The following is a 22,063-nucleotide window of genomic DNA, read 5'->3' as shown; positions in this document are numbered from 1 at the left end:
AGGAGCAAAGAGAAGTTGTCTGTAAAGTTGGTGGATGCCTATTTTCCATTTTGCAGTCCCTTGTCTCCCTCTTGTGGCCTCCTGGAGGCAAATAAATGTGCAAAAAAAAGACAGCCTGGCGGCCGGCTGTTGCAGTGTTGCCCTCTCAGGCAACACTGAGTGACTGACTGAGCCGCACCGTCTTATATAAAGTTCAGACGGAACTTTGCACGTGTCATAGTGGAGCCCTCAGGATTCCAGAGCCAGCTTTCTGACATCATAATGGGGCCTGCCTCAGAGATAGATAAAAGCCTGGGCCCAGGCAGTGTTGGTCAGTGCTGCTCAGCAGGCAGCACTGGACTGGACTGGACTGGATTACAGCTGATACAAGGTGTGAAGGAACAAGGGGTGGCTGTGGGCATGCACTTGCTGCCGCTGCCAGTGTTTATCATGGCAGGAGGGCATTTGGGCGTTGCCAGGAAGGCGTTTTTATGTAGATTCCTCCTCTTTCAGCACTGCATTGTGGTGCAAGCAAAAGAAGCAAATCCTGTGTAGCTTCCTCTCCGGCCTTTATTCACCTCCCTCCCGCTTAGTAGCTGTAAATGTGTGTGAGCCTGCAGGGCCCCATGGAATTGCCTAGGAGTAGGCTGAATCAATCGCTGCAAGGGGTGAACAGCAGTATGGGACAGGCTCGGGCAAGGCAAGGGCCGCTCGGGTTATCGCTTCTCGGCCTTTTGGCTAAGATCAAGTGTAGTATCTGTTCTTATCAGTTTAATATCTGATACGTCCCCTATCTGGGGACCATATATTAAATGGATTTTTAGAACAGGGAGATGGAAATAGAGCTTGCTCTGTCCACTCCACGCATTGACCTGGTATTGCAGTATTTCCAGGACCGGTGCACCCTTCCCTTATGTGTTGACTAAAATCAGATTCCAAAAGTGCTATTTGTGTTTGCTATTGTTTTTGTCTTTCTGATGGGATCTCCCCTTTTAATCCCATTATTTCAACACCTGTTGGACAATGCATTTGTACAGTCATGTGTGATAATGAGCTCATTTATTAAATGCAATTAATTAATACATTGCCACCTCTTGTTGTGTGTGTGTGTGTGTGTGTGTGTGTGTGTGTGTGTGTGTGTGTGTGTGTGTGTGTGTGTGTGTGTGTGTGTGTGTCTTCTGTGTTTCTGTGTTTCCGGCATTTCACATTGGAACAGCTCATTCACCTTCCTTGTCTTCTCTCCGCCCTCCCTTTTAGGTAGGTTAAAGAGCTGCACCTGAGCCAGCCACTGATTGATTGATGCAGCACCACAGTCAAATAGTGGAGTGGAGTAGGGGGAACAGCAAACAGCCATTAAAGCAGCCCGCCCGCCACAATGGACCTACCTGTGTACACTAGATGGATGTGATGGAATGTACTGTCGTCCCTACATTTCCAAGAAGAAGTAAGAATTGCAGTTGCAACAAACCCTTGCTTGCCTACAAAGAGAGCAGCAATTTGGATTTGTTACTATGTTACCTGGAAGAATAACAAACTGTGCAAGGATGGAGGTTGTAGGAGCAAAGAGAAGTTGTCTGTAAAGTTGGTGGATGCCTATTTTCCATTTTGCAGTCCCTTGTCTCCCTCTTGTGGCCTCCTGGAGGCAAATAAATGTGCAAAAAAAAGACAGCCTGGCGGCCGGCTGTTGCAGTGTTGCCCTCTCAGGCAACACTGAGTGACTGACTGAGCCGCACCGTCTTATATAAAGTTCAGACGGAACTTTGCACGTGTCATAGTGGAGCCCTCAGGATTCCAGAGCCAGCTTTCTGACATCATAATGGGGCCTGCCTCAGAGATAGATAAAAGCCTGGGCCCAGGCAGTGTTGGTCAGTGCTGCTCAGCAGGCAGCACTGGACTGGACTGGACTGGATTACAGCTGATACAAGGTGTGAAGGAACAAGGGGTGGCTGTGGGCATGCACTTGCTGCCGCTGCCAGTGTTTATCTGCATGGCAGGAGGGCATTTGGGCGTTGCCAGGAAGGCGTTTTTATGTAGATTCCTCCTCTTTCAGCACTGCATTGTGGTGCAAGCAAAAGAAGCAAATCCTGTGTAGCTTCCTCTCCGGCCTTTATTCACCTCCCTCCCGCTTAGTAGCTGTAAATGTGTGTGAGCCTGCAGGGCCCCATGGAATTGCCTAGGAGTAGGCTGAATCAATCGCTGCAAGGGGTGAACAGCAGTATGGGACAGGCTCGGGCAAGGCAAGGGCCGCTCGGGTTATCGCTTCTCGGCCTTTTGGCTAAGATCAAGTGTAGTATCTGTTCTTATCAGTTTAATATCTGATACGTCCCCTATCTGGGGACCATATATTAAATGGATTTTTAGAACAGGGAGATGGAAATAGAGCTTGCTCTGTCCACTCCACGCATTGACCTGGTATTGCAGTATTTCCAGGACCGGTGCACCCTTCCCTTATGTGTTGACTAAAATCAGATTCCAAAAGTGCTATTTGTGTTTGCTATTGTTTTTGTCTTTCTGATGGGATCTCCCCTTTTAATCCCATTATTTCAACACCTGTTGGACAATGCATTTGTACAGTCATGTGTGATAATGAGCTCATTTATTAAATGCAATTAATTAATACATTGCCACCTCTTGTGTGTGTGTGTGTGTGTGTGTGTGTGTGTGTGTGTGTGTGTGTGTGTGTGTGTGTGTGTGTGTGTGTGTGTGTGTGTCTTCTGTGTTTCTGTGTTTCCGGCATTTCACATTGGAACAGCTCATTCACCTTCCTTGTCTTCTCTCCGCCCTCCCTTTTAGGTAGGTTAAAGAGCTGCACCTGAGCCAGCCACTGATTGATTGATGCAGCACCACAGTCAAATAGTGGAGTGGAGTAGGGGGAACAGCAAACAGCCATTAAAGCAGCCCGCCCGCCACAATGGACCTACCTGTGTACACTAGATGGATGTGATGGAATGTACTGTCGTCCCTACATTTCCAAGAAGAAGTAAGAATTGCAGTTGCAACAAACCCTTGCTTGCCTACAAAGAGAGCAGCAATTTGGATTTGTTACTATGTTACCTGGAAGAATAACAAACTGTGCAAGGATGGAGGTTGTAGGAGCAAAGAGAAGTTGTCTGTAAAGTTGGTGGATGCCTATTTTCCATTTTGCAGTCCCTTGTCTCCCTCTTGTGGCCTCCTGGAGGCAAATAAATGTGCAAAAAAAAGACAGCCTGGCGGCCGGCTGTTGCAGTGTTGCCCTCTCAGGCAACACTGAGTGACTGACTGAGCCGCACCGTCTTATATAAAGTTCAGACGGAACTTTGCACGTGTCATAGTGGAGCCCTCAGGATTCCAGAGCCAGCTTTCTGACATCATAATGGGGCCTGCCTCAGAGATAGATAAAAGCCTGGGCCCAGGCAGTGTTGGTCAGTGCTGCTCAGCAGGCAGCACTGGACTGGACTGGACTGGATTACAGCTGATACAAGGTGTGAAGGAACAAGGGGTGGCTGTGGGCATGCACTTGCTGCCGCTGCCAGTGTTTATCTGCATGGCAGGAGGGCATTTGGGCGTTGCCAGGAAGGCGTTTTTATGTAGATTCCTCCTCTTTCAGCACTGCATTGTGGTGCAAGCAAAAGAAGCAAATCCTGTGTAGCTTCCTCTCCGGCCTTTATTCACCTCCCTCCCGCTTAGTAGCTGTAAATGTGTGTGAGCCTGCAGGGCCCCATGGAATTGCCTAGGAGTAGGCTGAATCAATCGCTGCAAGGGGTGAACAGCAGTATGGGACAGGCTCGGGCAAGGCAAGGGCCGCTCGGGTTATCGCTTCTCGGCCTTTTGGCTAAGATCAAGTGTAGTATCTGTTCTTATCAGTTTAATATCTGATACGTCCCCTATCTGGGGACCATATATTAAATGGATTTTTAGAACAGGGAGATGGAAATAGAGCTTGCTCTGTCCACTCCACGCATTGACCTGGTATTGCAGTATTTCCAGGACCGGTGCACCCTTCCCTTATGTGTTGACTAAAATCAGATTCCAAAAGTGCTATTTGTGTTTGCTATTGTTTTTGTCTTTCTGATGGGATCTCCCCTTTTAATCCCATTATTTCAACACCTGTTGGACAATGCATTTGTACAGTCATGTGTGATAATGAGCTCATTTATTAAATGCAATTAATTAATACATTGCCACCTCTTGTGTGTGTGTGTGTGTGTGTGTGTGTGTGTGTGTGTGTGTGTGTGTGTGTGTGTGTGTGTGTGTGTGTGTGTGTGTCTTCTGTGTTTCTGTGTTTCCGGCATTTCACATTGGAACAGCTCATTCACCTTCCTTGTCTTCTCTCCGCCCTCCCTTTTAGGTAGGTTAAAGAGCTGCACCTGAGCCAGCCACTGATTGATTGATGCAGCACCACAGTCAAATAGTGGAGTGGAGTAGGGGGAACAGCAAACAGCCATTAAAGCAGCCCGCCCGCCACAATGGACCTACCTGTGTACACTAGATGGATGTGATGGAATGTACTGTCGTCCCTACATTTCCAAGAAGAAGTAAGAATTGCAGTTGCAACAAACCCTTGCTTGCCTACAAAGAGAGCAGCAATTTGGATTTGTTACTATGTTACCTGGAAGAATAACAAACTGTGCAAGGATGGAGGTTGTAGGAGCAAAGAGAAGTTGTCTGTAAAGTTGGTGGATGCCTATTTTCCATTTTGCAGTCCCTTGTCTCCCTCTTGTGGCCTCCTGGAGGCAAATAAATGTGCAAAAAAAAGACAGCCTGGCGGCCGGCTGTTGCAGTGTTGCCCTCTCAGGCAACACTGAGTGACTGACTGAGCCGCACCGTCTTATATAAAGTTCAGACGGAACTTTGCACGTGTCATAGTGGAGCCCTCAGGATTCCAGAGCCAGCTTTCTGACATCATAATGGGGCCTGCCTCAGAGATAGATAAAAGCCTGGGCCCAGGCAGTGTTGGTCAGTGCTGCTCAGCAGGCAGCACTGGACTGGACTGGACTGGATTACAGCTGATACAAGGTGTGAAGGAACAAGGGGTGGCTGTGGGCATGCACTTGCTGCCGCTGCCAGTGTTTATCTGCATGGCAGGAGGGCATTTGGGCGTTGCCAGGAAGGCGTTTTTATGTAGATTCCTCCTCTTTCAGCACTGCATTGTGGTGCAAGCAAAAGAAGCAAATCCTGTGTAGCTTCCTCTCCGGCCTTTATTCACCTCCCTCCCGCTTAGTAGCTGTAAATGTGTGTGAGCCTGCAGGGCCCCATGGAATTGCCTAGGAGTAGGCTGAATCAATCGCTGCAAGGGGTGAACAGCAGTATGGGACAGGCTCGGGCAAGGCAAGGGCCGCTCGGGTTATCGCTTCTCGGCCTTTTGGCTAAGATCAAGTGTAGTATCTGTTCTTATCAGTTTAATATCTGATACGTCCCCTATCTGGGGACCATATATTAAATGGATTTTTAGAACAGGGAGATGGAAATAGAGCTTGCTCTGTCCACTCCACGCATTGACCTGGTATTGCAGTATTTCCAGGACCGGTGCACCCTTCCCTTATGTGTTGACTAAAATCAGATTCCAAAAGTGCTATTTGTGTTTGCTATTGTTTTTGTCTTTCTGATGGGATCTCCCCTTTTAATCCCATTATTTCAACACCTGTTGGACAATGCATTTGTACAGTCATGTGTGATAATGAGCTCATTTATTAAATGCAATTAATTAATACATTGCCACCTCTTGTTGTGTGTGTGTGTGTGTGTGTGTGTGTGTGTGTGTGTGTGTGTGTGTGTGTGTGTGTGTGTGTGTGTGTGTGTGTCTTCTGTGTTTCTGTGTTTCCGGCATTTCACATTGGAACAGCTCATTCACCTTCCTTGTCTTCTCTCCGCCCTCCCTTTTAGGTAGGTTAAAGAGCTGCACCTGAGCCAGCCACTGATTGATTGATGCAGCACCACAGTCAAATAGTGGAGTGGAGTAGGGGGAACAGCAAACAGCCATTAAAGCAGCCCGCCCGCCACAATGGACCTACCTGTGTACACTAGATGGATGTGATGGAATGTACTGTCGTCCCTACATTTCCAAGAAGAAGTAAGAATTGCAGTTGCAACAAACCCTTGCTTGCCTACAAAGAGAGCAGCAATTTGGATTTGTTACTATGTTACCTGGAAGAATAACAAACTGTGCAAGGATGGAGGTTGTAGGAGCAAAGAGAAGTTGTCTGTAAAGTTGGTGGATGCCTATTTTCCATTTTGCAGTCCCTTGTCTCCCTCTTGTGGCCTCCTGGAGGCAAATAAATGTGCAAAAAAAAGACAGCCTGGCGGCCGGCTGTTGCAGTGTTGCCCTCTCAGGCAACACTGAGTGACTGACTGAGCCGCACCGTCTTATATAAAGTTCAGACGGAACTTTGCACGTGTCATAGTGGAGCCCTCAGGATTCCAGAGCCAGCTTTCTGACATCATAATGGGGCCTGCCTCAGAGATAGATAAAAGCCTGGGCCCAGGCAGTGTTGGTCAGTGCTGCTCAGCAGGCAGCACTGGACTGGACTGGACTGGATTACAGCTGATACAAGGTGTGAAGGAACAAGGGGTGGCTGTGGGCATGCACTTGCTGCCGCTGCCAGTGTTTATCTGCATGGCAGGAGGGCATTTGGGCGTTGCCAGGAAGGCGTTTTTATGTAGATTCCTCCTCTTTCAGCACTGCATTGTGGTGCAAGCAAAAGAAGCAAATCCTGTGTAGCTTCCTCTCCGGCCTTTATTCACCTCCCTCCCGCTTAGTAGCTGTAAATGTGTGTGAGCCTGCAGGGCCCCATGGAATTGCCTAGGAGTAGGCTGAATCAATCGCTGCAAGGGGTGAACAGCAGTATGGGACAGGCTCGGGCAAGGCAAGGGCCGCTCGGGTTATCGCTTCTCGGCCTTTTGGCTAAGATCAAGTGTAGTATCTGTTCTTATCAGTTTAATATCTGATACGTCCCCTATCTGGGGACCATATATTAAATGGATTTTTAGAACAGGGAGATGGAAATAGAGCTTGCTCTGTCCACTCCACGCATTGACCTGGTATTGCAGTATTTCCAGGACCGGTGCACCCTTCCCTTATGTGTTGACTAAAATCAGATTCCAAAAGTGCTATTTGTGTTTGCTATTGTTTTTGTCTTTCTGATGGGATCTCCCCTTTTAATCCCATTATTTCAACACCTGTTGGACAATGCATTTGTACAGTCATGTGTGATAATGAGCTCATTTATTAAATGCAATTAATTAATACATTGCCACCTCTTGTGTGTGTGTGTGTGTGTGTGTGTGTGTGTGTGTGTGTGTGTGTGTGTGTGTGTGTGTGTGTGTGTGTGTGTGTGTCTTCTGTGTTTCTGTGTTTCCGGCATTTCACATTGGAACAGCTCATTCACCTTCCTTGTCTTCTCTCCGCCCTCCCTTTTAGGTAGGTTAAAGAGCTGCACCTGAGCCAGCCACTGATTGATTGATGCAGCACCACAGTCAAATAGTGGAGTGGAGTAGGGGGAACAGCAAACAGCCATTAAAGCAGCCCGCCCGCCACAATGGACCTACCTGTGTACACTAGATGGATGTGATGGAATGTACTGTCGTCCCTACATTTCCAAGAAGAAGTAAGAATTGCAGTTGCAACAAACCCTTGCTTGCCTACAAAGAGAGCAGCAATTTGGATTTGTTACTATGTTACCTGGAAGAATAACAAACTGTGCAAGGATGGAGGTTGTAGGAGCAAAGAGAAGTTGTCTGTAAAGTTGGTGGATGCCTATTTTCCATTTTGCAGTCCCTTGTCTCCCTCTTGTGGCCTCCTGGAGGCAAATAAATGTGCAAAAAAAAGACAGCCTGGCGGCCGGCTGTTGCAGTGTTGCCCTCTCAGGCAACACTGAGTGACTGACTGAGCCGCACCGTCTTATATAAAGTTCAGACGGAACTTTGCACGTGTCATAGTGGAGCCCTCAGGATTCCAGAGCCAGCTTTCTGACATCATAATGGGGCCTGCCTCAGAGATAGATAAAAGCCTGGGCCCAGGCAGTGTTGGTCAGTGCTGCTCAGCAGGCAGCACTGGACTGGACTGGACTGGATTACAGCTGATACAAGGTGTGAAGGAACAAGGGGTGGCTGTGGGCATGCACTTGCTGCCGCTGCCAGTGTTTATCTGCATGGCAGGAGGGCATTTGGGCGTTGCCAGGAAGGCGTTTTTATGTAGATTCCTCCTCTTTCAGCACTGCATTGTGGTGCAAGCAAAAGAAGCAAATCCTGTGTAGCTTCCTCTCCGGCCTTTATTCACCTCCCTCCCGCTTAGTAGCTGTAAATGTGTGTGAGCCTGCAGGGCCCCATGGAATTGCCTAGGAGTAGGCTGAATCAATCGCTGCAAGGGGTGAACAGCAGTATGGGACAGGCTCGGGCAAGGCAAGGGCCGCTCGGGTTATCGCTTCTCGGCCTTTTGGCTAAGATCAAGTGTAGTATCTGTTCTTATCAGTTTAATATCTGATACGTCCCCTATCTGGGGACCATATATTAAATGGATTTTTAGAACAGGGAGATGGAAATAGAGCTTGCTCTGTCCACTCCACGCATTGACCTGGTATTGCAGTATTTCCAGGACCGGTGCACCCTTCCCTTATGTGTTGACTAAAATCAGATTCCAAAAGTGCTATTTGTGTTTGCTATTGTTTTTGTCTTTCTGATGGGATCTCCCCTTTTAATCCCATTATTTCAACACCTGTTGGACAATGCATTTGTACAGTCATGTGTGATAATGAGCTCATTTATTAAATGCAATTAATTAATACATTGCCACCTCTTGTTGTGTGTGTGTGTGTGTGTGTGTGTGTGTGTGTGTGTGTGTGTGTGTGTGTGTGTGTGTGTGTGTGTGTGTGTGTGTCTTCTGTGTTTCTGTGTTTCCGGCATTTCACATTGGAACAGCTCATTCACCTTCCTTGTCTTCTCTCCGCCCTCCCTTTTAGGTAGGTTAAAGAGCTGCACCTGAGCCAGCCACTGATTGATTGATGCAGCACCACAGTCAAATAGTGGAGTGGAGTAGGGGGAACAGCAAACAGCCATTAAAGCAGCCCGCCCGCCACAATGGACCTACCTGTGTACACTAGATGGATGTGATGGAATGTACTGTCGTCCCTACATTTCCAAGAAGAAGTAAGAATTGCAGTTGCAACAAACCCTTGCTTGCCTACAAAGAGAGCAGCAATTTGGATTTGTTACTATGTTACCTGGAAGAATAACAAACTGTGCAAGGATGGAGGTTGTAGGAGCAAAGAGAAGTTGTCTGTAAAGTTGGTGGATGCCTATTTTCCATTTTGCAGTCCCTTGTCTCCCTCTTGTGGCCTCCTGGAGGCAAATAAATGTGCAAAAAAAAGACAGCCTGGCGGCCGGCTGTTGCAGTGTTGCCCTCTCAGGCAACACTGAGTGACTGACTGAGCCGCACCGTCTTATATAAAGTTCAGACGGAACTTTGCACGTGTCATAGTGGAGCCCTCAGGATTCCAGAGCCAGCTTTCTGACATCATAATGGGGCCTGCCTCAGAGATAGATAAAAGCCTGGGCCCAGGCAGTGTTGGTCAGTGCTGCTCAGCAGGCAGCACTGGACTGGACTGGACTGGATTACAGCTGATACAAGGTGTGAAGGAACAAGGGGTGGCTGTGGGCATGCACTTGCTGCCGCTGCCAGTGTTTATCTGCATGGCAGGAGGGCATTTGGGCGTTGCCAGGAAGGCGTTTTTATGTAGATTCCTCCTCTTTCAGCACTGCATTGTGGTGCAAGCAAAAGAAGCAAATCCTGTGTAGCTTCCTCGCTTCCTCTCCGGCCTTTATTCACCTCCCTCCCGCTTAGTAGCTGTAAATGTGTGTGAGCCTGCAGGGCCCCATGGAATTGCCTAGGAGTAGGCTGAATCAATCGCTGCAAGGGGTGAACAGCAGTATGGGACAGGCTCGGGCAAGGCAAGGGCCGCTCGGGTTATCGCTTCTCGGCCTTTTGGCTAAGATCAAGTGTAGTATCTGTTCTTATCAGTTTAATATCTGATACGTCCCCTATCTGGGGACCATATATTAAATGGATTTTTAGAACAGGGAGATGGAAATAGAGCTTGCTCTGTCCACTCCACGCATTGACCTGGTATTGCAGTATTTCCAGGACCGGTGCACCCTTCCCTTATGTGTTGACTAAAATCAGATTCCAAAAGTGCTATTTGTGTTTGCTATTGTTTTTGTCTTTCTGATGGGATCTCCCCTTTTAATCCCATTATTTCAACACCTGTTGGACAATGCATTTGTACAGTCATGTGTGATAATGAGCTCATTTATTAAATGCAATTAATTAATACATTGCCACCTCTTGTTGTGTGTGTGTGTGTGTGTGTGTGTGTGTGTGTGTGTGTGTGTGTGTGTGTGTGTGTGTGTGTGTGTGTGTGTGTGTCTTCTGTGTTTCTGTGTTTCCGGCATTTCACATTGGAACAGCTCATTCACCTTCCTTGTCTTCTCTCCGCCCTCCCTTTTAGGTAGGTTAAAGAGCTGCACCTGAGCCAGCCACTGATTGATTGATGCAGCACCACAGTCAAATAGTGGAGTGGAGTAGGGGGAACAGCAAACAGCCATTAAAGCAGCCCGCCCGCCACAATGGACCTACCTGTGTACACTAGATGGATGTGATGGAATGTACTGTCGTCCCTACATTTCCAAGAAGAAGTAAGAATTGCAGTTGCAACAAACCCTTGCTTGCCTACAAAGAGAGCAGCAATTTGGATTTGTTACTATGTTACCTGGAAGAATAACAAACTGTGCAAGGATGGAGGTTGTAGGAGCAAAGAGAAGTTGTCTGTAAAGTTGGTGGATGCCTATTTTCCATTTTGCAGTCCCTTGTCTCCCTCTTGTGGCCTCCTGGAGGCAAATAAATGTGCAAAAAAAGACAGCCTGGCGGCCGGCTGTTGCAGTGTTGCCCTCTCAGGCAACACTGAGTGACTGACTGAGCCGCACCGTCTTATATAAAGTTCAGACGGAACTTTGCACGTGTCATAGTGGAGCCCTCAGGATTCCAGCCAGCTTTCTGACATCATAATGGGGCCTGCCTCAGAGATAGATAAAAGCCTGGGCCCAGGCAGTGTTGGTCAGTGCTGCTCAGCAGGCAGCACTGGACTGGACTGGACTGGATTACAGCTGATACAAGGTGTGAAGGAACAAGGGGTGGCTGTGGGCATGCACTTGCTGCCGCTGCCAGTGTTTATCTGCATGGCAGGAGGGCATTTGGGCGTTGCCAGGAAGGCGTTTTTATGTAGATTCCTCCTCTTTCAGCACTGCATTGTGGTGCAAGCAAAAGAAGCAAATCCTGTGTAGCTTCCTCTCCGGCCTTTATTCACCTCCCTCCCGCTTAGTAGCTGTAAATGTGTGTGAGCCTGCAGGGCCCCATGGAATTGCCTAGGAGTAGGCTGAATCAATCGCTGCAAGGGGTGAACAGCAGTATGGGACAGGCTCGGGCAAGGCAAGGGCCGCTCGGGTTATCGCTTCTCGGCCTTTTGGCTAAGATCAAGTGTAGTATCTGTTCTTATCAGTTTAATATCTGATACGTCCCCTATCTGGGGACCATATATTAAATGGATTTTTAGAACAGGGAGATGGAAATAGAGCTTGCTCTGTCCACTCCACGCATTGACCTGGTATTGCAGTATTTCCAGGACCGGTGCACCCTTCCCTTATGTGTTGACTAAAATCAGATTCCAAAAGTGCTATTGTGTTTGCTATTGTTTTTGTCTTTCTGATGGGATCTCCCCTTTTAATCCCATTATTTCAACACCTGTTGGACAATGCATTTGTACAGTCATGTGTGATAATGAGCTCATTTATTAAATGCAATTAATTAATACATTGCCACCTCTTGTTGTGTGTGTGTGTGTGTGTGTGTGTGTGTGTGTGTGTGTGTGTGTGTGTGTGTGTGTGTGTGTGTGTGTGTGTCTTCTGTGTTTCTGTGTTTCCGGCATTTCACATTGGAACAGCTCATTCACCTTCCTTGTCTTCTCTCCGCCCTCCCTTTTAGGTAGGTTAAAGAGCTGCACCTGAGCCAGCCACTGATTGATTGATGCAGCACCACAGTCAAATAGTGGAGTGGAGTAGGGGGAACAGCAAACAGCCATTAAAGCAGCCCGCCCGCCACAATGGACCTACCTGTGTACACTAGATGGATGTGATGGAATGTACTGTCGTCCCTACATTTCCAAGAAGAAGTAAGAATGCAGTTGCAACAAACCCTTGCTTGCCTACAAAGAGAGCAGCAATTTGGATTTGTTACTATGTTACCTGGAAGAATAACAAACTGTGCAAGGATGGAGGTTGTAGGAGCAAAGAGAAGTTGTCTGTAAAGTTGGTGGATGCCTATTTTCCATTTTGCAGTCCCTTGTCTCCCTCTTGTGGCCTCCTGGAGGCAAATAAATGTGCAAAAAAAAGACAGCCTGGCGGCCGGCTGTTGCAGTGTTGCCCTCTCAGGCAACACTGAGTGACTGACTGAGCCGCACCGTCTTATATAAAGTTCAGACGGAACTTTGCACGTGTCATAGTGGAGCCCTCAGGATTCCAGAGCCAGCTTTCTGACATCATAATGGGGCCTGCCTCAGAGATAGATAAAAGCCTGGGCCCAGGCAGTGTTGGTCAGTGCTGCTCAGCAGGCAGCACTGGACTGGACTGGACTGGATTACAGCTGATACAAGGTGTGAAGGAACAAGGGGTGGCTGTGGGCATGCACTTGCTGCCGCTGCCAGTGTTTATCTGCATGGCAGGAGGGCATTTGGGCGTTGCCAGGAAGGCGTTTTTATGTAGATTCCTCCTCTTTCAGCACTGCATTGTGGTGCAAGCAAAAGAAGCAAATCCTGTGTAGCTTCCTCTCCGGCCTTTATTCACCTCCCTCCCGCTTAGTAGCTGTAAATGTGTGTGAGCCTGCAGGGCCCCATGGAATTGCCTAGGAGTAGGCTGAATCAATCGCTGCAAGGGGTGAACAGCAGTATGGGACAGGCTCGGGCAAGGCAAGGGCCGCTCGGGTTATCGCTTCTCGGCCTTTTGGCTAAGATCAAGTGTAGTATCTGTTCTTATCAGTTTAATATCTGATACGTCCCCTATCTGGGGACCATATATTAAATGGATTTTTAGAACAGGGAGATGGAAATAGAGCTTGCTCTGTCCACTCCACGCATTGACCTGGTATTGCAGTATTTCCAGGACCGGTGCACCCTTCCCTTATGTGTTGACTAAAATCAGATTCCAAAAGTGCTATTTGTGTTTGCTATTGTTTTTGTCTTTCTGATGGGATCTCCCCTTTTAATCCCATTATTTCAACACCTGTTGGACAATGCATTTGTACAGTCATGTGTGATAATGAGCTCATTTATTAAATGCAATTAATTAATACATTGCCACCTCTTGTTGTGTGTGTGTGTGTGTGTGTGTGTGTGTGTGTGTGTGTGTGTGTGTGTGTGTGTGTGTGTGTGTGTGTGTGTGTGTCTTCTGTGTTTCTGTGTTTCCGGCATTTCACATTGGAACAGCTCATTCACCTTCCTTGTCTTCTCTCCGCCCTCCCTTTTAGGTAGGTTAAAGAGCTGCACCTGAGCCAGCCACTGATTGATTGATGCAGCACCACAGTCAAATAGTGGAGTGGAGTAGGGGGAACAGCAAACAGCCATTAAAGCAGCCCGCCCGCCACAATGGACCTACCTGTGTACACTAGATGGATGTGATGGAATGTACTGTCGTCCCTACATTTCCAAGAAGAAGTAAGAATTGCAGTTGCAACAAACCCTTGCTTGCCTACAAAGAGAGCAGCAATTTGGATTTGTTACTATGTTACCTGGAAGAATAACAAACTGTGCAAGGATGGAGGTTGTAGGAGCAAAGAGAAGTTGTCTGTAAAGTTGGTGGATGCCTATTTTCCATTTTGCAGTCCCTTGTCTCCCTCTTGTGGCCTCCTGGAGGCAAATAAATGTGCAAAAAAAAGACAGCCTGGCGGCCGGCTGTTGCAGTGTTGCCCTCTCAGGCAACACTGAGTGACTGACTGAGCCGCACCGTCTTATATAAGTTCAGACGGAACTTTGCACGTGTCATAGTGGAGCCCTCAGGATTCCAGAGCCAGCTTTCTGACATCATAATGGGGCCTGCCTCAGAGATAGATAAAAGCCTGGGCCCAGGCAGTGTTGGTCAGTGCTGCTCAGCAGGCAGCACTGGACTGGACTGGACTGGATTACAGCTGATACAAGGTGTGAAGGAACAAGGGGTGGCTGTGGGCATGCACTTGCTGCCGCTGCCAGTGTTTATCTGCATGGCAGGAGGGCATTTGGGCGTTGCCAGGAAGGCGTTTTTATGTAGATTCCTCCTCTTTCAGCACTGCATTGTGGTGCAAGCAAAAGAAGCAAATCCTGTGTAGCTTCCTCTCCGGCCTTTATTCACCTCCCTCCCGCTTAGTAGCTGTAAATGTGTGTGAGCCTGCAGGGCCCCATGGAATTGCCTAGGAGTAGGCTGAATCAATCGCTGCAAGGGGTGAACAGCAGTATGGGACAGGCTCGGGCAAGGCAAGGGCCGCTCGGGTTATCGCTTCTCGGCCTTTTGGCTAAGATCAAGTGTAGTATCTGTTCTTATCAGTTTAATATCTGATTACGTCCCCTATCTGGGGACCATATATTAAATGGATTTTTAGAACAGGGAGATGGAAATAGAGCTTGCTCTGTCCACTCCACGCATTGACCTGGTATTGCAGTATTTCCAGGACCGGTGCACCCTTCCCTTATGTGTTGACTAAAATCAGATTCCAAAAGTGCTATTTGTGTTTGCTATTGTTTTTGTCTTTCTGATGGGATCTCCCCTTTTAATCCCATTATTTCAACACCTGTTGGACAATGCATTTGTACAGTCATGGTGTGATAATGAGCTCATTTATTAAATGCAATTAATTAATACATTGCCACCTCTGTGTGTGTGTGTGTGTGTGTGTGTGTGTGTGTGTGTGTTGTGTGTGTGTGTGTGTGTGTGTGTGTGTGTGTCTTCTGTGTTTCTGTGTTTCCGGCATTTCACATTGGAACAGCTCATTCACCTTCCTTGTCTTCTCTCCGCCCTCCCTTTTAGGTAGGTTAAAGAGCTGCACCTGAGCCAGCCACTGATTGATTGATGCAGCACCACAGTCAAATAGTGGAGTGGAGTAGGGGGAACAGCAAACAGCCATTAAAGCAGCCCGCCCGCCACAATGGACCTACCTGTGTACACTAGATGGATGTGATGGAATGTACTGTCGTCCCTACATTTCCAAGAAGAAGTAAGAATTGCAGTTGCAACAAACCCTTGCTTGCCTACAAAGAGAGCAGCAATTTGGATTTGTTACTATGTTACCTGGAAGAATAACAAACTGTGCAAGGATGGAGGTTGTAGGAGCAAAGAGAAGTTGTCTGTAAAGTTGGTGGATGCCTATTTTCCATTTTGCAGTCCCTTGTCTCCCTCTTGTGGCCTCCTGGAGGCAAATAAATGTGCAAAAAAAAGACAGCCTGGCGGCCGGCTGTTGCAGTGTTGCCCTCTCAGGCAACACTGAGTGACTGACTGAGCCGCACCGTCTTATATAAAGTTCAGACGGAACTTTGCACGTGTCATAGTGGAGCCCTCAGGATTCCAGAGCCAGCTTTCTGACATCATAATGGGGCCTGCCTCAGAGATAGATAAAAGCCTGGGCCCAGGCAGTGTTGGTCAGTGCTGCTCAGCAGGCAGCACTGGACTGGACTGGACTGGATTACAGCTGATACAAGGTGTGAAGGAACAAGGGGTGGCTGTGGGCATGCACTTGCTGCCGCTGCCAGTGTTTATCTGCATGGCAGGAGGGCATTTGGGCGTTGCCAGGAAGGCGTTTTTATGTAGATTCCTCCTCTTTCAGCACTGCATTGTGGTGCAAGCAAAAGAAGCAAATCCTGTGTAGCTTCCTCTCCGGCCTTTATTCACCTCCCTCCCGCTTAGTAGCTGTAAATGTGTGTGAGCCTGCAGGGCCCCATGGAATTGCCTAGGAGTAGGCTGAATCAATCGCTGCAAGGGGTGAACAGCAGTATGGGACAGGCTCGGGCAAGGCAAGGGCCGCTCGGGTTATCGCTTCTCGGCCTTTTGGCTAAGATCAAGTGTAGTATCTGTTCTTATCAGTTTAATATCTGATACGTCCCCTATCTGGGGACCATATATTAAATGGATTTTTAGAACAGGGAGATGGAAATAGAGCTTGCTCTGTCCACTCCACGCATTGACCTGGTATTGCAGTATTTCCAGGACCGGTGCACCCTTCCCTTATGTGTTGACTAAAATCAGATTCCAAAAGTGCTATTTGTGTTTGCTATTGTTTTTGTCTTTCTGATGGGATCTCCCCTTTTAATCCCATTATTTCAACACCTGTTGGACAATGCATTTGTACAGTCATGTGTGATAATGAGCTCATTTATTAAATGCAATTAATTAATACATTGCCACCTCTTGTTGTGTGTGTGTGTGTGTGTGTGTGTGTGTGTGTGTGTGTGTGTGTGTGTGTGTGTGTGTGTGTTGTGTGTGTGTCTTCTGTGTTTCTGTGTTTCCGGCATTTCACATTGGAACAGCTCATTCACCTTCCTTGTCTTCTCTCCGCCCTCCCTTTTAGGTAGGTTAAAGAGCTGCACCTGAGCCAGCCACTGATTGATTGATGCAGCACCACAGTCAAATAGTGGAGTGGAGTAGGGGGAACAGCAAACAGCCATTAAAGCAGCCCGCCCGCCACAATGGACCTACCTGTGTACACTAGATGGATGTGATGGAATGTACTGTCGTCCCTACATTTCCAAGAAGAAGTAAGAATTGCAGTTGCAACAAACCCTTGCTTGCCTACAAAGAGAGCAGCAATTTGGATTTGTTACTATGTTACCTGGAAGAATAACAAACTGTGCAAGGATGGAGGTTGTAGGAGCCAAAGAGAAGTTGTCTGTAAAGTTGGTGGATGCCTATTTTCCATTTTGCAGTCCCTTGTCTCCCTCTTGTGGCCTCCTGGAGGCAAATAAATGTGCAAAAAAAAGACAGCCTGGCGGCCGGCTGTTGCAGTGTTGCCCTCTCAGGCAACACTGAGTGACTGACTGAGCCGCACCGTCTTATATAAAGTTTCAGACGGAACTTTGCACGTGTCATAGTGGAGCCCTCAGGATTCCAGAGCCAGCTTTCTGACATCATAATGGGGCCTGCCTCAGAGATAGATAAAAGCCTGGGCCCAGGCAGTGTTGGTCAGTGCTGCTCAGCAGGCAGCACTGGACTGGACTGGACTGGATTACAGCTGATACAAGGTGTGAAGGAACAAGGGGTGGCTGTGGGCATGCACTTGCTGCCGCTGCCAGTGTTTATCTGCATGGCAGGAGGGCATTTGGGCGTTGCCAGGAAGGCGTTTTTATGTAGATTCCTCCTCTTTCAGCACTGCATTGTGGTGCAAGCAAAAGAAGCAAATCCTGTGTAGCTTCCTCTCCGGCCTTTATTCACCTCCCTCCCGCTTAGTAGCTGTAAATGTGTGTGAGCCTGCAGGGCCCCATGGAATTGCCTAGGAGTAGGCTGAATCAATCGCTGCAAGGGGTGAACAGCAGTATGGGACAGGCTCGGGCAAGGCAAGGGCCGCTCGGGTTATCGCTTCTCGGCCTTTTGGCTAAGATCAAGTGTAGTATCTGTTCTTATCAGTTTAATATCTGATACGTCCCCTATCTGGGGACCATATATTAAATGGATTTTTAGAACAGGGAGATGGAAATAGAGCTTGCTCTGTCCACTCCACGCATTGACCTGGTATTGCAGTATTTCCAGGACCGGTGCACCCTTCCCTTATGTGTTGACTAAAATCAGATTCCAAAAGTGCTATTTGTGTTTGCTATTGTTTTTGTCTTTCTGATGGGATCTCCCCTTTTAATCCCATTATTTCAACACCTGTTGGACAATGCATTTGTACAGTCATGTGTGATAATGAGCTCATTTATTAAATGCAATTAATTAATACATTGCCACCTCTTGTTGTGTGTGTGTGTGTGTGTGTGTGTGTGTGTGTGTGTGTGTGTGTGTGTGTGTGTGTGTGTGTGTGTGTGTGTGTCTTCTGTGTTTCTGTGTTTCCGGCATTTCACATTGGAACAGCTCATTCACCTTCCTTGTCTTCTCTCCGCCCTCCCTTTTAGGTAGGTTAAAGAGCTGCACCTGAGCCAGCCACTGATTGATTGATGCAGCACCACAGTCAAATAGTGGAGTGGAGTAGGGGGAACAGCAAACAGCCATTAAAGCAGCCCGCCCGCCACAATGGACCTACCTGTGTACACTAGATGGATGTGATGGAATGTACTGTCGTCCCTACATTTCCAAGAAGAAGTAAGAATTGCAGTTGCAACAAACCCTTGCTTGCCTACAAAGAGAGCAGCAATTTGGATTTGTTACTATGTTACCTGGAAGAATAACAAACTGTGCAAGGATGGAGGTTGTAGGAGCAAAGAGAAGTTGTCTGTAAAGTTGGTGGATGCCTATTTTCCATTTTGCAGTCCCTTGTCTCCCTCTTGTGGCCTCCTGGAGGCAAATAAATGTGCAAAAAAAAGACAGCCTGGCGGCCGGCTGTTGCAGTGTTGCCCTCTCAGGCAACACTGAGTGACTGACTGAGCCGCACCGTCTTATATAAAGTTCAGACGGAACTTTGCACGTGTCATAGTGGAGCCCTCAGGATTCCAGAGCCAGCTTTCTGACATCATAATGGGGCCTGCCTCAGAGATAGATAAAAGCCTGGGCCCAGGCAGTGTTGGTCAGTGCTGCTCAGCAGGCAGCACTGGACTGGACTGGACTGGATTACAGCTGATACAAGGTGTGAAGGAACAAGGGGTGGCTGTGGGCATGCACTTGCTGCCGCTGCCAGTGTTTATCTGCATGGCAGGAGGGCATTTGGGCGTTGCCAGGAAGGCGTTTTTATGTAGATTCCTCCTCTTTCAGCACTGCATTGTGGTGCAAGCAAAAGAAGCAAATCCTGTGTAGCTTCCTCTCCGGCCTTTATTCACCTCCCTCCCGCTTAGTAGCTGTAAATGTGTGTGAGCCTGCAGGGCCCCATGGAATTGCCTAGGAGTAGGCTGAATCAATCGCTGCAAGGGGTGAACAGCAGTATGGGACAGGCTCGGGCAAGGCAAGGGCCGCTCGGGTTATCGCTTCTCGGCCTTTTGGCTAAGATCAAGTGTAGTATCTGTTCTTATCAGTTTAATATCTGATACGTCCCCTATCTGGGGACCATATATTAAATGGATTTTTAGAACAGGGAGATGGAAATAGAGCTTGCTCTGTCCACTCCACGCATTGACCTGGTATTGCAGTATTTCCAGGACCGGTGCACCCTTCCCTTATGTGTTGACTAAAATCAGATTCCAAAAGTGCTATTTGTGTTTGCTATTGTTTTTGTCTTTCTGATGGGATCTCCCCTTTTAATCCCATTATTTCAACACCTGTTGGACAATGCATTTGTACAGTCATGTGTGATAATGAGCTCATTTATTAAATGCAATTAATTAATACATTGCCACCTCTTGTGTGTGTGTGTGTGTGTGTGTGTGTGTGTGTGTGTGTGTGTGTGTGTGTGTGTGTGTGTGTGTGTGTGTGTGTGTCTTCTGTGTTTCTGTGTTTCCGGCATTTCACATTGGAACAGCTCATTCACCTTCCTTGTCTTCTCTCCGCCCTCCCTTTTAGGTAGGTTAAAGAGCTGCACCTGAGCCAGCCACTGATTGATTGATGCAGCACCACAGTCAAATAGTGGAGTGGAGTAGGGGGAACAGCAAACAGCCATTAAAGCAGCCCGCCCGCCACAATGGACCTACCTGTGTACACTAGATGGATGTGATGGAATGTACTGTCGTCCCTACATTTCCAAGAAGAAGTAAGAATTGCAGTTGCAACAAACCCTTGCTTGCCTACAAAGAGAGCAGCAATTTGGATTTGTTACTATGTTACCTGGAAGAATAACAAACTGTGCAAGGATGGAGGTTGTAGGAGCAAAGAGAAGTTGTCTGTAAAGTTGGTGGATGCCTATTTTCCATTTTGCAGTCCCTTGTCTCCCTCTTGTGGCCTCCTGGAGGCAAATAAATGTGCAAAAAAAAGACAGCCTGGCGGCCGGCTGTTGCAGTGTTGCCCTCTCAGGCAACACTGAGTGACTGACTGAGCCGCACCGTCTTATATAAAGTTCAGACGGAACTTTGCACGTGTCATAGTGGAGCCCTCAGGATTCCAGAGCCAGCTTTCTGACATCATAATGGGGCCTGCCTCAGAGATAGATAAAAGCCTGGGCCCAGGCAGTGTTGGTCAGTGCTGCTCAGCAGGCAGCACTGGACTGGACTGGACTGGATTACAGCTGATACAAGGTGTGAAGGAACAAGGGGTGGCTGTGGGCATGCACTTGCTGCCGCTGCCAGTGTTTATCTGCATGGCAGGAGGGCATTTGGGCGTTGCCAGGAAGGCGTTTTTATGTAGATTCCTCCTCTTTCAGCACTGCATTGTGGTGCAAGCAAAAGAAGCAAATCCTGTGTAGCTTCCTCTCCGGCCTTTATTCACCTCCCTCCCGCTTAGTAGCTGTAAATGTGTGTGAGCCTGCAGGGCCCCATGGAATTGCCTAGGAGTAGGCTGAATCAATCGCTGCAAGGGGTGAACAGCAGTATGGGACAGGCTCGGGCAAGGCAAGGGCCGCTCGGGTTATCGCTTCTCGGCCTTTTGGCTAAGATCAAGTGTAGTATCTGTTCTTATCAGTTTAATATCTGATACGTCCCCTATCTGGGGACCATATATTAAATGGATTTTTAGAACAGGGAGATGGAAATAGAGCTTGCTCTGTCCACTCCACGCATTGACCTGGTATTGCAGTATTTCCAGGACCGGTGCACCCTTCCCTTATGTGTTGACTAAAATCAGATTCCAAAAGTGCTATTTGTGTTTGCTATTGTTTTTGTCTTTCTGATGGGATCTCCCCTTTTAATCCCATTATTTCAACACCTGTTGGACAATGCATTTGTACAGTCATGTGTGATAATGAGCTCATTTATTAAATGCAATTAATTAATACATTGCCACCTCTTGTTGTGTGTGTGTGTGTGTGTGTGTGTGTGTGTGTGTGTGTGTGTGTGTGTGTGTGTGTGTGTGTGTGTGTGTGTGTCTTCTGTGTTTCTGTGTTTCCGGCATTTCACATTGGAACAGCTCATTCACCTTCCTTGTCTTCTCTCCGCCCTCCCTTTTAGGTAGGTTAAAGAGCTGCACCTGAGCCAGCCACTGATTGATTGATGCAGCACCACAGTCAAATAGTGGAGTGGAGTAGGGGGAACAGCAAACAGCCATTAAAGCAGCCCGCCCGCCACAATGGACCTACCTGTGTACACTAGATGGATGTGATGGAATGTACTGTCGTCCCTACATTTCCAAGAAGAAGTAAGAATTGCAGTTGCAACAAACCCTTGCTTGCCTACAAAGAGAGCAGCAATTTGGATTTGTTACTATGTTACCTGGAAGAATAACAAACTGTGCAAGGATGGAGGTTGTAGGAGCAAAGAGAAGTTGTCTGTAAAGTTGGTGGATGCCTATTTTCCATTTTGCAGTCCCTTGTCTCCCTCTTGTGGCCTCCTGGAGGCAAATAAATGTGCAAAAAAAAGACAGCCTGGCGGCCGGCTGTTGCAGTGTTGCCCTCTCAGGCAACACTGAGTGACTGACTGAGCCGCACCGTCTTATATAAAGTTCAGACGGAACTTTGCACGTGTCATAGTGGAGCCCTCAGGATTCCAGAGCCAGCTTTCTGACATCATAATGGGGCCTGCCTCAGAGATAGATAAAAGCCTGGGCCCAGGCAGTGTTGGTCAGTGCTGCTCAGCAGGCAGCACTGGACTGGACTGGACTGGATTACAGCTGATACAAGGTGTGAAGGAACAAGGGGTGGCTGTGGGCATGCACTTGCTGCCGCTGCCAGTGTTTATCTGCATGGCAGGAGGGCATTTGGGCGTTGCCAGGAAGGCGTTTTTATGTAGATTCCTCCTCTTTCAGCACTGCATTGTGGTGCAAGCAAAAGAAGCAAATCCTGTGTAGCTTCCTCTCCGGCCTTTATTCACCTCCCTCCCGCTTA

At 47.9% G+C, this 22,063-nt stretch overlaps 14 non-coding genes across 14 annotated transcripts; all 14 read left to right on the top strand.

The window, feature by feature from the left end:
- Positions 1-697: 697 nt before the first annotated feature.
- Positions 698-888, top strand: LOC142708427 (U2 spliceosomal RNA). The gene has a single exon (XR_012868813.1). It is a non-coding gene; the product is annotated as a U2 spliceosomal RNA (small nuclear RNA).
- A 1,346-nt stretch (positions 889-2,234) lies between these two features.
- Positions 2,235-2,425, top strand: LOC142708426 (U2 spliceosomal RNA). The gene has a single exon (XR_012868812.1). It is a non-coding gene; the product is annotated as a U2 spliceosomal RNA (small nuclear RNA).
- A 1,345-nt stretch (positions 2,426-3,770) lies between these two features.
- LOC142708425 (U2 spliceosomal RNA) lies at positions 3,771-3,961 on the top strand. The gene has a single exon (XR_012868811.1). It is a non-coding gene; the product is annotated as a U2 spliceosomal RNA (small nuclear RNA).
- Positions 3,962-5,304: 1,343 nt separating this feature from the next.
- On the top strand, positions 5,305-5,495 carry LOC142708424 (U2 spliceosomal RNA). Its single transcript, XR_012868810.1, has one exon. It is a non-coding gene; the product is annotated as a U2 spliceosomal RNA (small nuclear RNA).
- A 1,344-nt stretch (positions 5,496-6,839) lies between these two features.
- On the top strand, positions 6,840-7,030 carry LOC142708423 (U2 spliceosomal RNA). The gene has a single exon (XR_012868809.1). It is a non-coding gene; the product is annotated as a U2 spliceosomal RNA (small nuclear RNA).
- A 1,343-nt stretch (positions 7,031-8,373) lies between these two features.
- LOC142708422 (U2 spliceosomal RNA) lies at positions 8,374-8,564 on the top strand. Its single transcript, XR_012868808.1, has one exon. It is a non-coding gene; the product is annotated as a U2 spliceosomal RNA (small nuclear RNA).
- Positions 8,565-9,918: 1,354 nt separating this feature from the next.
- Positions 9,919-10,109, top strand: LOC142708421 (U2 spliceosomal RNA). The gene has a single exon (XR_012868807.1). It is a non-coding gene; the product is annotated as a U2 spliceosomal RNA (small nuclear RNA).
- A 1,343-nt stretch (positions 10,110-11,452) lies between these two features.
- LOC142708420 (U2 spliceosomal RNA) lies at positions 11,453-11,643 on the top strand. Its single transcript, XR_012868806.1, has one exon. It is a non-coding gene; the product is annotated as a U2 spliceosomal RNA (small nuclear RNA).
- Positions 11,644-12,983: 1,340 nt separating this feature from the next.
- Positions 12,984-13,174, top strand: LOC142708417 (U2 spliceosomal RNA). Its single transcript, XR_012868804.1, has one exon. It is a non-coding gene; the product is annotated as a U2 spliceosomal RNA (small nuclear RNA).
- A 1,345-nt stretch (positions 13,175-14,519) lies between these two features.
- LOC142708428 (U2 spliceosomal RNA) lies at positions 14,520-14,711 on the top strand. Its single transcript, XR_012868814.1, has one exon. It is a non-coding gene; the product is annotated as a U2 spliceosomal RNA (small nuclear RNA).
- A 1,338-nt stretch (positions 14,712-16,049) lies between these two features.
- LOC142708416 (U2 spliceosomal RNA) lies at positions 16,050-16,240 on the top strand. Its single transcript, XR_012868803.1, has one exon. It is a non-coding gene; the product is annotated as a U2 spliceosomal RNA (small nuclear RNA).
- A 1,345-nt stretch (positions 16,241-17,585) lies between these two features.
- LOC142708415 (U2 spliceosomal RNA) lies at positions 17,586-17,776 on the top strand. The gene has a single exon (XR_012868802.1). It is a non-coding gene; the product is annotated as a U2 spliceosomal RNA (small nuclear RNA).
- Positions 17,777-19,120: 1,344 nt separating this feature from the next.
- Positions 19,121-19,311, top strand: LOC142708414 (U2 spliceosomal RNA). Its single transcript, XR_012868801.1, has one exon. It is a non-coding gene; the product is annotated as a U2 spliceosomal RNA (small nuclear RNA).
- Positions 19,312-20,654: 1,343 nt separating this feature from the next.
- LOC142708413 (U2 spliceosomal RNA) lies at positions 20,655-20,845 on the top strand. Its single transcript, XR_012868800.1, has one exon. It is a non-coding gene; the product is annotated as a U2 spliceosomal RNA (small nuclear RNA).
- The last annotated feature ends 1,218 nt before the right edge of the window (positions 20,846-22,063 follow it).

This window comes from Rhinoderma darwinii, unplaced genomic scaffold (assembly GCF_050947455.1).
Source record: "Rhinoderma darwinii isolate aRhiDar2 unplaced genomic scaffold, aRhiDar2.hap1 Scaffold_3900, whole genome shotgun sequence".
In the NCBI taxonomy this organism is placed as follows: Eukaryota; Metazoa; Chordata; class Amphibia; order Anura; family Rhinodermatidae; genus Rhinoderma; species Rhinoderma darwinii.
The sequence above is the reverse complement of the archived record's forward strand: the minus strand, read 5'-3'. Positions and strand labels throughout refer to the sequence as shown.